This window comes from Coptis chinensis, chromosome 9 (genome assembly GCF_015680905.1).
Source record: "Coptis chinensis isolate HL-2020 chromosome 9, ASM1568090v1, whole genome shotgun sequence".
NCBI lineage: Eukaryota > Viridiplantae > Streptophyta > Magnoliopsida > Ranunculales > Ranunculaceae > Coptis > Coptis chinensis.
Window position 1 is genome coordinate 68591630 of NC_141464.1, and position 15261 is coordinate 68606890.

Here is a 15261-nt window from a genome sequence, read left to right on the forward strand (position 1 = left end):
GTATATGTGTCATTCTGTAGTAGTGTATCGTTTGATGTTTCTATTTTTATTTGTAGTTTCATTATTGCCATTTATTTTAGTGTAAGTTTTATTTCCGTAATTTGAATTTTGTAGTGAAATGTACTTCAAATGAAAATTTTATAAAATGAGGTTATTTTCATTGTGCGTGGTTGTTTAATATTGATCCCACTTTCCCAAATTGTTTGGGGGTAGTGTTATCTATTCCAGCATGATTTTTATATGACCCTCGTCTTAGAATTTATTGCGGAGTCAAGGTGAAAATATGGCCGTTTAGGCATATCTATGAATAAGTATCATGGTAGGATGAAATATCGATTAAATAGGTAGATTCTACCATAAATTCAACCTAAAAGATACTAGGTTTGTTTTAGAATCAAGAAAATGAGTTGTTTCCGTTTTCAGGTTTGGAAATCTTGGTATTTCTGGAAACTGCCGTAAAAACCTTTTGGCAACTTTCCGATCTGTTTTAGCAACTTAAAACCTATATAAACTTCATACATTCTACACTCACAACTCACACTACACCTAACCTCCATCACTCACCTTTCACTCCCACGATTCCAACGTTTCGTCTCAATTTCCGAGTTTCAGCACCTCCGAGCGCGCCTGCGCCCAAGAGGAGCGCACTCGCGCTCTGCAATTTTTTCAGATTTTTGTCGAGCGCCTTTTCGCTTCAAGGTAAAAACCGCGACCAGCTCAAAACACTGGAATTCCAAAATCTTCAGAGCGCGCTCGCGCCCAAGCAGAGCGCACTAGCGCCCTGACTTCCGTGGACCAGAAAAATTCCAATTTTTCTGCGGGGTGTTCCCGGATCATTCGCAGCTATTTCAGAGCATAATTTTGAGATGACATCTCCTACATTAATACCGGAACAGTCTTTCAAAGATTTGTTCTAAAGCACTACTTACGGTGCTTGGTTTCGCGAAGCGATCACATATGTAGGCTAGGAACCGCTTATGGTAAGACCTGATGCACTTTATTCTCCAACACTAGCATCTTATTTTTACGATAACTGCATTTTCTTTGAAAGACCAGATGGAGATCAAGTGTTCTCCATCAACATTGATAATGAACCAATGGAAATTACCAGGTTCTTGCTAGCATTTGTTCTTAGACTTGCTATGCCCGCTAAAATACAAGACCCATGGTGTTATTGGGTAGATAATATGTATGTCTACACTTATGAGTTTTTGCATGAGTCGTATGGCGCAGACATTTTCCGTATAGAGGACCAAGGGGAATATAACGTCGCCTTTGGTAGCCTGTCCATGAACATAGGAACTGTTATGTTTTGGATCATGCTAAATATTTTAGGGGAATGACGTTTTTCTTCTGTGAATGATGCCACTTGCAGCGTCTTCCTTGCTTTAGCCACGGGACGTATGTGTCATGACCTTCCCCAAACCTTGATGTCTAGTTTAGCTCGATCCCATAGCATGAGGCATAAGTACCTTCTTATGCCTGTTCTGATTTCCGTATTATGCTATGTTTCTTTCCCTCGCTTTTTGTACACGCTTTCACGGATTGGATTACGGCCGATTAATCGCACGACCCACCAATAGTATTATTCGATCTTTCCGTGCAATGACTTGGCAAGGGTGGAGGATACAACCTCATCAGGTTGCACCCTACACCCCGTCAGACCAAGTGGCTCTTAATAGGTTAGCAATAATAGATGATAAATGGCGGGAAGCCTGGCAAATTATCATGGCATGGCAGGACGCAAAGGAACCTCACTTCTTTATGGAAGAAGAGGATGAGGAAGATGATGAGTAATGTGGGAGATAAGGTAAGTTTTCATTCAAGTTAGTGTCTGCTTATGTCCCAAGTAATTTCATTCTTGTTAACCCCATAATGGGTAGAACTCGTATAGAGTTGAGTCAGTTTTTATTTCCTATATTAGTACGTTCTAACTTTGTTTTGCAGATGTTCCTGAATTTCACACGTTTCAATGGTATTTTTCCTACCCTCTTTATTTACAATACTTTGAGGACAAAGCATGCTTCTTGTTTGGGGGGGGGGGGGCATAGAAACACGTGTAATTAAGGCATCTATTAGGATATAGATAGAGATAATATGCATTTGTTTTCTAGTTAAAATTTCAAAAATTCAAAAATATAAATAAATAAGTTCATGCTATACATTTAGGAATATTGGTATTGTTAACCTTCTCTATGCTCTTAATAATCTAGAAGTCTCACGTAGATTTTGCATTAGAATAATTTTTAGAAACTTAGGTTAATATATAGGTAATAATCTTTGCATCTATCTATAAATATATTACATGAGTATCGATGATTGTTAGCAGTAAGTTTCTGAAATCTAGGCTAGAGTACTTATTCTACAAATCCTGTGAGAATATAGCCTAAAGCCTTATATGAGCGAAACATTTGAGAAATGACACAAGGGAGAAGTAAAATCCGGATAGAGAAATCACACGTCCCACTTGCTTGATCACTATGCCATATCCTAAGTGAGAATTTAGGCCCTCTTTGGATCGATATAGCCGTAAATTCAAACCTATGAATTATTTTCCGCTAGTCGCCCCTCTCGAGCCTTTCTTTAGCCTTTCATAAACCACAAATCCTTTACCCTCGTTACAAAACAAAACAAAATAAAAAATTCAACCTACCCAATTTAGATAAGTCTGAAAATAGAATGAGGAAGAAAAGAAGAAGAGAAAAAACTTGTGTAAACAAAGTTAGTTAATGGCTTTAAAAATAAAGAAAAGAAGTTTCCATCCAAAGAAAAGAAAAATAAAATAGAAATAAAATAAAACTCCAAAAAAAATAGAATAAAAGGGAGTCAAAAGCCAAAGAAAAGAAAAAGAAAAAAAAATACGGCTAAGGATGGAAACAAAGTATAGAAGCAAAAGAAAATAACAAGGTTTTCTCTAAGTTACATAATATGAAGACTCTATTATCTCAAACTTGTCCTTTTTGAATATCCATTTCTTTCCTTCTTAAACCATCTCCTAATCCCCGCAACACCTAATAAACACCTCTAGCTCAATTAGGAATAGGTTAGTGTGATAGTAAGTGGCAGATGTGTTTGATCGACTCCGGCTTCCTTGTTGTCATTGAGATTGTAAGGTAAAGTGTGCCCACTGCACACTGGAGTAGCGAAACTTGAGTGGAAAAATCAAAGTGTTGTATCTTGACTATTATTGTGAGAACCTACTTAAGGACGCTATTCCGAGTTTCAGAAACGAACATGCTAGGCATTTCATAGTATTACTCATTGTATATATGTTTATTGTAGATGATTGATTATTATGCATATATTAGCTTAGGTTTCGACTTGATTACTCTATATGCATTGCTAGTGAGAGGAATAGTTAATTTAGAGCATGGATAAGGAAATAATAGTTTTATTTCTTAGTCGTTGTAGTATAGATGAAGTTTGTGAGTACCTTCACTGGAAAACTCTCATGAGGCTATAACTCGTCCACTAGGGAATTCCTAGTGGTTTAAGGCCTTGTTGCGATATGGTCAATGCAATCGCGACTTAGCTTAAACGAGTAGTTAGAACTCCATTTTTGGTCACTTATTCTAATTTCTCATCTTTGCTTGAGGACAAGCAAAATGCTGTTTGGGGTGGTTTGATAAGAGCCCAAAACTGTAGTTTTAACCCTCAGAATCATACTTTTTAGACCAATTATGTGAGTAATAATTAAGAGTTAACACTGATTACGTGTTTTTATGCATTTCAGGCTTCAAAGTCCATTATGTGCAGAAATGTACCACTTTAGCGAGATAAAGGAGCAAAGGTCAGTTACTAAGGAGTTCCATGACTAAAGGCTAAGATTCAAGAAGACAAAGCCTTTCTAAAGCCCGATCAAAAGCTGAAAAGTCGACGCGGGCAGAAATAGCACACAAGTTAGCAGAACTTCCGAAGGCTGTATCTTTGGACTCAGATCTTAGAATGGGGCCTACCTTATGTCAAAACGACCGGCTCGGAAAGAGCTTTCCAATGGTCCAAGCCTTGACCCAATCAGAGGAGCAGAAGTGGACGAAAAGTCTGTTGAAGCCAACTGCAGCTGAAGAGGCCTTTTTGGACTGAAAGAATTGGGTTTTGGGCCTGATTCTCTGGCCCAAAACATGGCTCCAAGCCCATGCACGATTTTTGGATCTGAATGTATAAAAACCAAAGCTTCACTCTTTGTTAATGGTAGATAGGGTAGATAGTTAATGGTAGCTAGTTAGACCTAAAGATATATAGAATTCTAGATCTAGTTTTCAGTAGATTAATTAAGTTTAGTTCCATTTCAATTCTTGTTTTAGATTAAACTCTTAGAATCATTATTCTTAATTAGTTTGATTAATAAAATAGCTAGTTTGTCAATTTCGATTCTTATCATTTACAATTGTGTAGATCTAAATTCCCTTATTACGTAGATAGCTAGACTTAGATTAGTTAGATTATTAATTTAGTAATGAATCATTGTTTTATTATTCATTAGATTAATAAAATAGTGTTCTTCATAAGTTAGTTTCATTTCCATTAATTGTTTAATTTAAATTCGTAGATTCAATTAATTGTCATTATTAGTTTAATTCAATTATTGCATTAGTAGTTTTGAATTGGGTTTAAACAAGCAAAGTTTCAATCTTTATATCATGCCTTGTTTGAATTCCATTGGGAATGATAGCGTGATGATTCTCGGCTAACCTCCATTGAGGGGGTTGAGAAGCCTTGATGAAAGCTTGATTCCGATTATCGTAGAGTCGTCGTAATTTCCTTTCCACTCTAGAAACGATTAGTTCACCATGAGAATAGGTTTAATCGTTCACATACTAGTTATGAATTGGTAGAAATGTCATGTGTAATTAGGGATTAGGAGTAACCATATTGTTCTGCTTCGATTCATTCGGATTACTTAATTTATTAGTCGTTAGTAGGATTAAGTCGAGTTAAGGTGGAATCAATCCCCCTCTAACTCCTTATCATAGAATCAACGTAGCATTCCCATAGTTGTTCTAATAGTCGACTAGTTGCATCTTGTGGGTAGTTGCATCGTAGTCTAATTGCCACTTCGTAAATCTCTCATTAGACTTTAGAATTAAGAATACTTATACGTAGAGAACACAGCATGCGGAAGGACTATGAGTGGAACGAATCACTCTACTCCACTATATCTCATAGGATTGAGAGTAGAAATTTTTGATAAATTAGAGACACATAATCTAGTTTTAGTTTACTTACGTTTTGAGTTTCATCGTTCATTTCGTAGGTAAACTATTCAATTTTATCGTTTATCAAATAGCTACATGTACTCAAGTTTATATTGTTCGAGTCCTGCTTCTGTTCAAGACGCACATTGAGGTGATACACTGGATGTTATATGTACTTTCTTGTGTTTAGTTCTCGTTTATATGGAAGCCAAATATTACTGGATTTTAGTGAGAAAAAAATGCACCCTCTTTATTTTCTGTATTTCTCTTCCCCACAACCCGTCAGCTAGAAGCTTTTTACACAATTTGATAAATAACAGATGCTAAGTTTTCAGAGTAGGTTATGCTTTTCCAATTACAACATGAGTTGGAGTAGAAGGTGTCTTGTCGATCCCATTGATTCTCTTGAGACCCTTAGTTTTTGAAAGTTCAATTTTGTTGCTCAAGTTACTTTGTAATTCTAATGATGTTGGTAATATTTGGCTGGCAAGTATGGTGCATCGGTTGTTTAAAAGGAAATTAAGTTGGTGTTTTGGTTTTTTGGGTTTTTGGGTTTTTCTTTTTTTCCTTTGTTCAAAATACATCAGAAGATTTTCAAGTAACTTAGTTGTATAGATGTAAGTTATTTCATATCTCAGTCATGAGAACTAAATTCTGCCGTTGAGGTCGTTCAGCATGCTCAATTTTATATGCTTTTGATCTGCACCATTTTGTTACTGTAAATATAAATTGTTACTAGACTTATTAGTTTCTTGCATGTGGCTAGCACGAGGGTGTAGGATTCAGCCTTCATTTCGTTACTTGCTTCAACTTTAACCTTTCTTTGGATGATTTGGTGCAAGTCTACCTTTTCTTGATATCTCTTTTCTTCATTTTTTTTAAATATTCATTTTCAAGATTTATATATCTACAGAAAGTATGTGCTAGCTTACTGAAATTTCTCTTTACAAGCTTACATATGTACTGTACTGGGGCACATTGCAGAAAAGAAGATTGGGGATTCGCTGGAGTGGATATTGGTGTTTTGGATCTCATAGAAATGGGAAGCGAATTGGCCATTTTGCCTTAGTCCACGAACCTGCGATTAATCGTAAACTGGCTGGGGCTTCCACCGGAAATTCAGCCCTTCCGCCTACTGTTGTATTACCCTTCGCCCCTCCTCCCTCTTCCCCTGCTTCATTCCTTTAGTTATAACCCCCTTCTGCTACCCAATCACCAGCAGGATTCTTATCCTTCACTTCTCTATCTGCAAATGTCTATTCCCCTGGTCCCAATTCCGTCTTTGCCATTGGGCCTTATGTGCACGAGACCCAGTTAGTGTCTCCACCTTCACCACTGAACCATCCACTGCTCCCTTTACTCCCCCTCCAGAACCTTTGCATCAGACAACACCTTCGTCACCGGAGGTGCCATTTGCTCAGCTACTAACATCCTCGCTAGATGCAAGTTGCGAGAAATAGTGTAGCCACCAAAATTTCCACCTTCTCACTATGAATTCCAGTCCTATTATCTCAGATCCGGGAAGCCCAGTTAGCCACCTTATCACCCAATTCGGTGATCTCTAATTCAGGGCACTTCTTCTCTATAACACCCGTGTTTTTATAATGTATTTTTTCTATTTAATTAATTAATTTAATTGTTTATTTTAAAATTAAATCCGGATTGGACTTCGGGATACATGGGTCTGGTTTTGGGCCCGAGTCTGTGTTGGGCTTGGGTTTCGGACCCAAGTATATAAACATTTTTTCTAGAAAATAGGGTTCAGAAGATAATATAATATATTAAAAATGGAGGCAGAGAGAAGCTGGTTTGCTGGAGCATTGGAGCGCGACCGAATCGGGCTAGGAGGATTCGTCGAGCTGTTCATACAGGTGAGTAGCTCTTTTGCTATTTCACCGGAATACAGAAACCGTGTTATTGTCCTATGTTTTCACTAATTTTACTGTTCATTACTCGGCGTCCGGTAGCATTGTTAAAACCTGTTGCATTGAACTTCGTGTCTTTGTATTATTTAACTTTGTTAAATTTCGTTTTTGTAATTTAAAATGATTGAACTGTTGAAAGCTTTGAATTACTGTAATGGCGTCGCCCAAAACAGTACCGAAATCGTTTTTCTTGTTGAACTTTCGGTACTTGTTGTTGGTGTTTGGTTGTGGACTGATGAGGGTCGAGTGGGGGCAGCGAAGCTTGGAGGCATTAATGGCGCCGGCGGTTGGGTGGGCTGTTTTTGGTTTTGTTTTGGGTTGTATGGTGTTGGGGGGAGTTTAGGATGAATGTTGGGCGGTGATGGTATAGTGGTGGAGTGGTGTTGGGACTGTCGAGTGAGGGCGGTGGGAAGCTTTCACTGCCCATTAATGGCGGCCGACAGTAAATCGCCCAAACACTCCAGTAAAAGGTGTTGAACGGTTTTTCGGTTGTTTTGTGTGGTGAATGGGTGATTGGTTGAAGTGGGAGAGTGTAGTAGAGTGAGGGGGCGGCTGGAAGCTTGATAACAAGCTTTAATGGAGGTCGAATTTTAAATCTAGTTCTGGAGGAGATGGTGGAGTTAAGGGTTGGGATTTTTGGCTTTGTTAATGTTGTTGGGTTTTCTGCAAGGATTAAAACCGCCTAGTCAAAATTGGTGGTTGTGTGGAGGTGGTGGTGGCCGGATTTGGGCTGCTGTTGGGGGAAGAGATGATGAACAGTACCAAGCCGATTTGGGCTTGGGCCTGGGTCGGTTTCCTTGGGCCAAAACTCAAATTTGATGTGGGCCGGTTCTATTTTTATGTTGGGCCAGTTCATTTCTATTTAAGTTTGGACCAGTTCTATTAAGTTTAGTTTGGGCCCAGTTTAAGTAAGTTTTGGGACCAGTTCTAATATTAGTTTATGGGCCCGTTTCATTTGTATTTTTGGACCGAACCACTTAACTGTTTTTGGGCCCGTTTCTAATATTGCTTGGGCCAGTCCATATAATTTAATATAGATCCAATTGGGTCAGGTAGAATAAATAAGTGGGCTTTTAGACTTCCGGGTTCTAAGGTTTGGGCTTGACCAGTTGGGTCCGAACCATTTCCTTAGTCACGAGCCCGTGAACCATGCACCTTTGACCTTAGCCATGAACCATGGCTATGACTCTGAACCTGTCAAACACGGAAACGCCAGTTTGACTTTGACTAGGACAGTTTGACTTTGACCATGACATGTTGAGTTTGACCTTGACCATGAGGTGTTGACCTTTGACCGTTGACTTTGACTGTTGACCGTTGACTTTGACCTTTGACCATCGACTGTTGACTTTGACCTTTGACCATGGACGGTTGACTTTCACATTTGACTTTGACTTGGACAGTTTGACTTTGTCAGTTTGACTTTGACTAGGACAGTTTGACTTTGACCATGACATGTTGAGTTTGACCTTGACCATGAGGTGTTGACCTTTGACCGTTGACTTTGACTGTTGACCGTTGACTTTGACCGTTGACTGTGAATGTTGACTGTTCCAGTTTTTCATATGTTTGCTTATATGGATATATATATAGTAATAAAATACTGTCGGATATTGTATAACTTGGTTGGTAAATTATCTAATTTAGATTTGACGTGAGTAGTGTGTAAAGCATATTGGGCTTTGATTGTGGACTGTGGATTGTTTAATTGTACTACGTTTTATGTGTATATTATATGGACACATATAGTAATAAAATGCTGTGGAAGCTTGTATAACTTTGGTTGTCATTATCTAAGAAAGATTTGACCTTGATGATTGGGTATTTTTTTTAAACATGAAAAAGTATATCTAAATACCTTAGTTTCTAAATAATTAAGTTACATGTCATTTGGATGAATGTAGGAAAAACCTTAGCATTGATTATGTGGCTGATAAGAACTACGAAGGCTTGATTCCAATCTTGAAAGATTTGGATCGTGAAAGCGACTTTGAGCAAAAGTCACGACCACTACACTATATCTATAATATATATATTAGTTTGTGTGATAACTATGTGATTATGTTAGAAATTACTTGTTGTTTTGAGACTACATAAATATATATATGTGGGAGATAGAAGTTGTATATGAATATAGACTTTAGTATATGTGGATATGTTTTAGACATTAGTGTGTGTGGACTTGAATTTGGGGTAATGAACTATTTGTTTACGATATTGTATATATGAGTATGGTTATATAAATTGTATTTGTTTGATTATAAGTCCGTTTTACATTTAATGATATTTAAGTGCTTGATTTGCCTTGCCACGAAAGTGACTCTTTGCATGTGTGGTCTATTTTGACACGAGTAATGCTAGTATAATTATAAGTGATAATAATGTTTTAATGTGTCGCCCACATCTTTAGAACTCTCCACGCCTCAGGATTTGGTAATGAAAAGAAATGTTTATGACTTGTGATGTCATGTGATAGATGGGTATTCATTGAATGTGCCATGAATGACCCGGGTATTCATTGAATGTGCCATGAATGACCCAATCGTTTGAACTGCCCTAGAGAGGAACTAAGGTATTCGCCTTGCGGGTTGGTCGTATTCCTTGAATGTACGGGAATGTAGGTTTGGGTATTCCTTGAATGTGGCGGGAATGACTCAGGGCATTCATTGAATGTGCCATGAATGGCCCGTTAGTGTTATGATAGGTATTCCTTGAATGTGGCGGGAATGACCCAAGGTATTCATTGAATGTGCCATGAATGACCTGATATTTGTTATGCCCAAAGAGGCTTTGTGATTATGTGTATGGAAAGCCCGAGATGGTTTGACTCACAAGTTCCGAGTTTACAAGATGAAAGTATGTTTCCTGGAGGCGATATCCCGCTTGGGACGTATGTCTTGTAGTGGTACTCGGTGTGAGTGAGGCGCACGGATATGTGTGATTTGGCAAATGTGTGTAGTGCAAATCGTGGAGTAGGAACTAAAGGTTGGGCTGTGTCTTTGAATAAATGAGTCAACGAGATAAGTAATAAGTAAAGTAAAATATTGATTTTACGTGTGATGGAGTTATTGCATATGATGTATATAATTTCTTATGATAAATGTTTACGTGGTTTGTATGAGTTGATACTCACAAGGGATGAATGTACTCCTTGGTTGTGACTTTTTCTCGTTCTCATAAGTAGACGAGTGATACTAAAGTAAAAGTATATGAATTGTGTGATGTTATGGATGTGAAGTGTGACTGTGAATAGTATTAGTAAATGGTTGTGATTTCTATGTGACTGTGAAATGACTATAACTTGATATGTTATTACGAAAATATTAATGACTTGTGATAGTCTGAGATCTATGGTTATGCACGCAGAAACTTTATGACGTAATGATGTCATATGAATGACTATCATTGATATAGGTATTATGATAAGTGGTATTCCTCAAAGATACGGGACGAACCAGGTTATATCAATTAGACTTCAATATCTTAAATGAGGTTGGGTCATGAATAGAATTTTGACTGGCTGAGATAAATCAATTTATTGTGATGACTAACTCTGTTTTGCAGGAGGGTAGGATCTATTAATCTTTTCTGCAGGGACGTAAATATCCTACCCTAAGACGACGTGTCGGCTTAAAGGTAAGGTATACCAAACTCATATTTAATTAGGTTATCATATGTGCAGTTAATAAATGAAATGTAAGTGGTATTGTATTGTGAGTTATTTTGGAAAGTGGGAATGACGAGTAATATTATATGAGATTCTTGGAATTTGTATGTTGGGGGTGAAATCTTACTTGGGAAGAAACTACACGCCGTTTTTGGAAAACGGAACTATATTGTCTTCCAAGTTGAAATTGTTTGTAATGTTATATTATTCATTTGAAAGATTATTATATATATATTTTGTTGTTAGTCTACTCATACCAGCAAATTCAATTTGCTGACCCATGTTTGCTTTGTTTTGCAACGTGGGTGTGTTCTTGGGAACATAGATGGTGGAGTGCAGTGGATGAAGACACGTGACTTGGATTTGCTCTTGGAGTCTTCTGGTTTAAGTTTTTCGAAAGTGTATGGTTTTGAATTGAAACAAAGGTAATAGAGTTGGTTAGTAAAAATTTTATTTGTAAATGAAGCGTTGTTCTTTCAGTTTTAATTTGATCTCAGTTTTTAAATAGTGTAGTTGATAATATGTTAGTGGGTTTTGTTTCACCCTGGGTTTCCAGATGATGGAATATCAGTTTTAATTTTTCTGGAAATTTGGGGTGTGACATCTCCTTTCCTGGATAATGAGTTCAGTTCAGGCTGACATCCTTTTCTCGTACTGGAGAACCTCCTAAGCTCTGGAGTATTGATGGGTTCTCTACACGCAATTGGGGGCCACATCAAGGTTCTGGTTCCATAACACCAGATCCCATGACACCACCTTCCGGAGACAATTTCCATCTGGAGAATCAGATTTGGAGGTTGCATCACTTGCAAACTCGCATAATGGGTCCCAAAATGATGACATTGTCATTGGTCACAGGGTATCGTTTGAGTTAACTGCAAAAGTGGGTACCAACCGTATGGGAATGGATCATCTGGCATCAGTAGAATCTACAGCAGAGCCTTTATTAGACAGAACAATAGCGAGAGCTACAACTGAAAGAGATTGCCATTCCAATGGAGCAGAGAACTCAATCGACTATCATGAGAATCTTTTAATGAGATTGTTTTGTATTACAGGAAGCTAAAAAACCAAAATTGTCGATACTACCGGAAGACTGTACTATCATAGATGTGGATGAATACAAGGCAGCTAATGACTTGCCTTTGCCGATGTTCACAAAACTCACAAAAGTTGAGATCGTATGTACTATCTATGTTGTTGATTAACTAAGATAGCTCTGTGAAACGGGTTTTAAAAATTTTAACTGATGATCTTACACCTTCTTGGGATTATTGTAGGAGGAGGTTGAAATGGAGGACGTATCGCCAGATCCCATTATTGATATAGACAGCTGTGATTCGAATAATCCACTTGCCGTTGTTGAATACATTAAAGACATTTACTCCTATTATAGGAAAACTGAGGTACACTAACTTTAGTCCTGTTTTGTTTCAATAAACTATCTAGCCGTTTTAACGTTCATCAGAAAAAAAATTCCATATTCAAAGTAAATTTCTATAAGAACCTAGCTTTATGTGACCTTAGATAGAAACTATATAGGGATCGATGGGAAATAATATATGGTCGCAAACTTTACTATTCACTCAAATTTTGTTTGGAAAAAGATTTGTTTGTCTTCTCAAATACAAAAGACCATTTGAAGAATTGTTTTGTTGGTTGAGCTAAATTGATTTTAATAGTCCTTGGGTACTCTATGAGTCTGATATGTTTTGGAATTTTTTTTTAAAGAAGGAAATTACATATCTTCTAGTGGTTTCATCATCATGTACTCATCATGCGCTTCTGGTAGCCGTAGCTCTGTTGCTCTTGGCTCCCTCGATTGTACCATTTGTCCACTTAATATTAATTACGTGTCTTTAATTACCATAAATACATATAGTCCTTTCACATTCCGTCTCCCTCTCAATCTCCGCTCTCTCTCTCTCACTTTTCTTTTGCCAACAAAAAAAAAACAAAATGAAAAAAAATCATATTTTCTCCGGAGACAACAAGATATGCACCACTGTACAACTGGACTGCTTATGAAGAAGTTTTAAGAGAAAATCCTGTTTTAGCTAAAATGATGATAAGTGGTGTAGTCTACTCTCTGGGAGATTGGATTGCGCAGGTAACTTTTTGAGGCTCTCTGATACATTTAGTTTCTATTTCCATAGTTTTCTTCTCATATTCTGTTGATTTGTAGTGCGTTGAAGGAAAACCTCTTTTTGATTTTGATCGGACACGCATGTTCAGATCAGGCCTTGTTGGGTTCTCTCTTCATGGATCTCTTTCTCATTATTATTACCAGGTTAAGTAGGAGGTGATTATTATCTTTTGATATTTTGTAAGAGTCGTTAATTATACCTTAATTTTATCTTATTAATTGAAATTGAGTGGAAGCCCCACAGGTTTTTTGCTTTGCGTGCTCTATTCCCCTTCGAGGATTGGTGGGTTGTTCCTATCAAAGTTGTCTTTGACCAAACTGCACGGGCAGCACTTTGGAACAGCATCTACTTTGTGGTTCTGCGGTTGTTGCGTTTCGAATCACTAGCCAGCATCTCAAGTGAACTAAAGGCTACATTTTTGCCAATGCTTTGTGTAAGGATATTTATGTGGTTTCGTTTTCTTCATCTCCTCATTCTGTTGTTTACTGCAAACTTTTTAACTATATGTAGCCTAAGGTCACCCGTTACTTAAAAACAATGTTTTTTTTTTTTTTTTTGAAATCCTTTTCTTTATGGATAATATTGTAATGTTTGTATTAGTTTCTCTTTGTATGGAATCATTTGAAAACTAAAAAGTGAAAGCCCAGTATGTGGAATGATTTGTTTACTGAACTATGTTGGTCTATCATTTTATATGAGAGTGTGAACACTCTTCTTCTAATTGTCAGAACCAAGAAGAGGAGTTTAAATCCCTCGATGTCCTGACTGATTTAAAATGATTTTGTTTTTTGGACTTTGTCAATCCTCCTCTACTGGTAAATAATTCCAGATATGGTTAAAATGTTAAATAAGTAACTCAGTCTATGTCGTACTAAAGCATGGTTAAGAACCAAACTTACCAGTTCAGAGATATTTGATGATTAGTTTTATGTGTAATGGCATTGGTATAAGGGGGAACATATTTTCTTTAGTAAATGCAATGCCTTTTTGGTGTTAAGCTGTTTGTTGCTAACTTCTTTTTGTGGACTTTGAGTGATAACTTAAGTTGAATAGTACTTTTAAAGTTTTACGGTAACATAATCAATACCTAAACTTTTAAGTTGAACAATACTTTTAGAATGTTCATATGAGTATTATTTACTATAAGTACTAATTTTACAAAGATTAACTCTTATTGTTGTACTTTTGTAGTCATGTGTTGTCTGTCCAGAAGCAATGGTCTTAAGCAAAGAACAACTAGCATATGCATAAAAAAGATTGAGCGAAAATGAAAGTTGCAGCAAAAAAAGGCATGTGGATGTTATGAGTCCTCACTTTTCGAATATGCGCAAACAGACAAGGCAAAGAATAGGTAGTACATAAGTTCACATCTATTCCCATACAAATGTTCATATGGATGGTACAAGTACAACAAGGACCACTTCGACTTCTATTCACGATGATCAACTTCTATGTAATAAAATAGCAGCAAGTAAGCATAATTGTTTTTTTGGTATATATAATCAATCAACTTTTTGTTATTATTTCGACCTTGATATTTAATTATGGTTTTGCTCTCTTTATATACCTTTGCTATCTTCAATGCAGGTGCAGTCTAAAGCCACCAGTTTACTCTAGCGGCTCATTTTAAGGTGCCTGTGTGGTATCCGTGTTTTGTGGAGATACCTTAAGTTGGAATAAGAGCTTTTTAAGGACTATTCTTCTGTATTTCTTTCATTTCGTTATTTCACACCAATAGACACTCGTTGTCTTTTTAACATGTATAGAAGATATAGTGTAAAACATTGGTGGGCTTTTTCTAGGTTTTAAATAAAGCAAAAACGCGTGTTTGGACTATACAGCATATCCTTCAACCCCCACCTATAGCATCTCTGTTACCACTAAAGGATCTATGCTCCTCTATCCTTCTTCACATGTAGTCTAGAAATTTTGAGCGGTGCATCGTACCTTCAGTGATCCTAATTCTTACAGGCATGCTTGCTGAATGGCCAAATGATTGTAAACTTGGAATAAAAACAACAATGTGTATATCAGTTGCAAGGCTCTTAGTGCTTTTTCTATTTGGGATTGGTGCTATTGCTTTGGCAAGTAAAATAGTTAACATATTGGATTGTGGTGATCAAATATATAATTTTGTGCTTCTACCGCAGAACACAACTCCAAGTGCCATATTACTTGTTGGGAGCATTTGCCAGCTTGAAGCAGTATGCAGTTAATGTGGCTTCTTCCCTTCTCTTTTGGCCAGTATATCTTTGTCATTTTTTCTTACCCATGTAAATCACCATTTTCTTTAATTTGCTACCATGTATTTGAGATATACAAGGAAT

At 37.0% G+C, this 15261-nt stretch overlaps 1 long non-coding RNA gene and 1 pseudogene across 1 annotated transcript; both read left to right on the forward strand.

The window, feature by feature from the left end:
* The first annotated feature begins 5661 nt into the window (after nt 1-5661).
* LOC147477609 (uncharacterized protein At1g76660-like) lies at nt 5662-6800 on the forward strand (annotated as a pseudogene).
* A 159-nt stretch (nt 6801-6959) lies between these two features.
* Nucleotides 6960-11294, forward strand: LOC147477610 (uncharacterized). Its single transcript, XR_015207833.1, has 2 exons — nt 6960-7066; nt 11113-11294. It is a non-coding gene; the product is annotated as an uncharacterized LOC147477610 (long non-coding RNA).
* The last annotated feature ends 3967 nt before the right edge of the window (nt 11295-15261 follow it).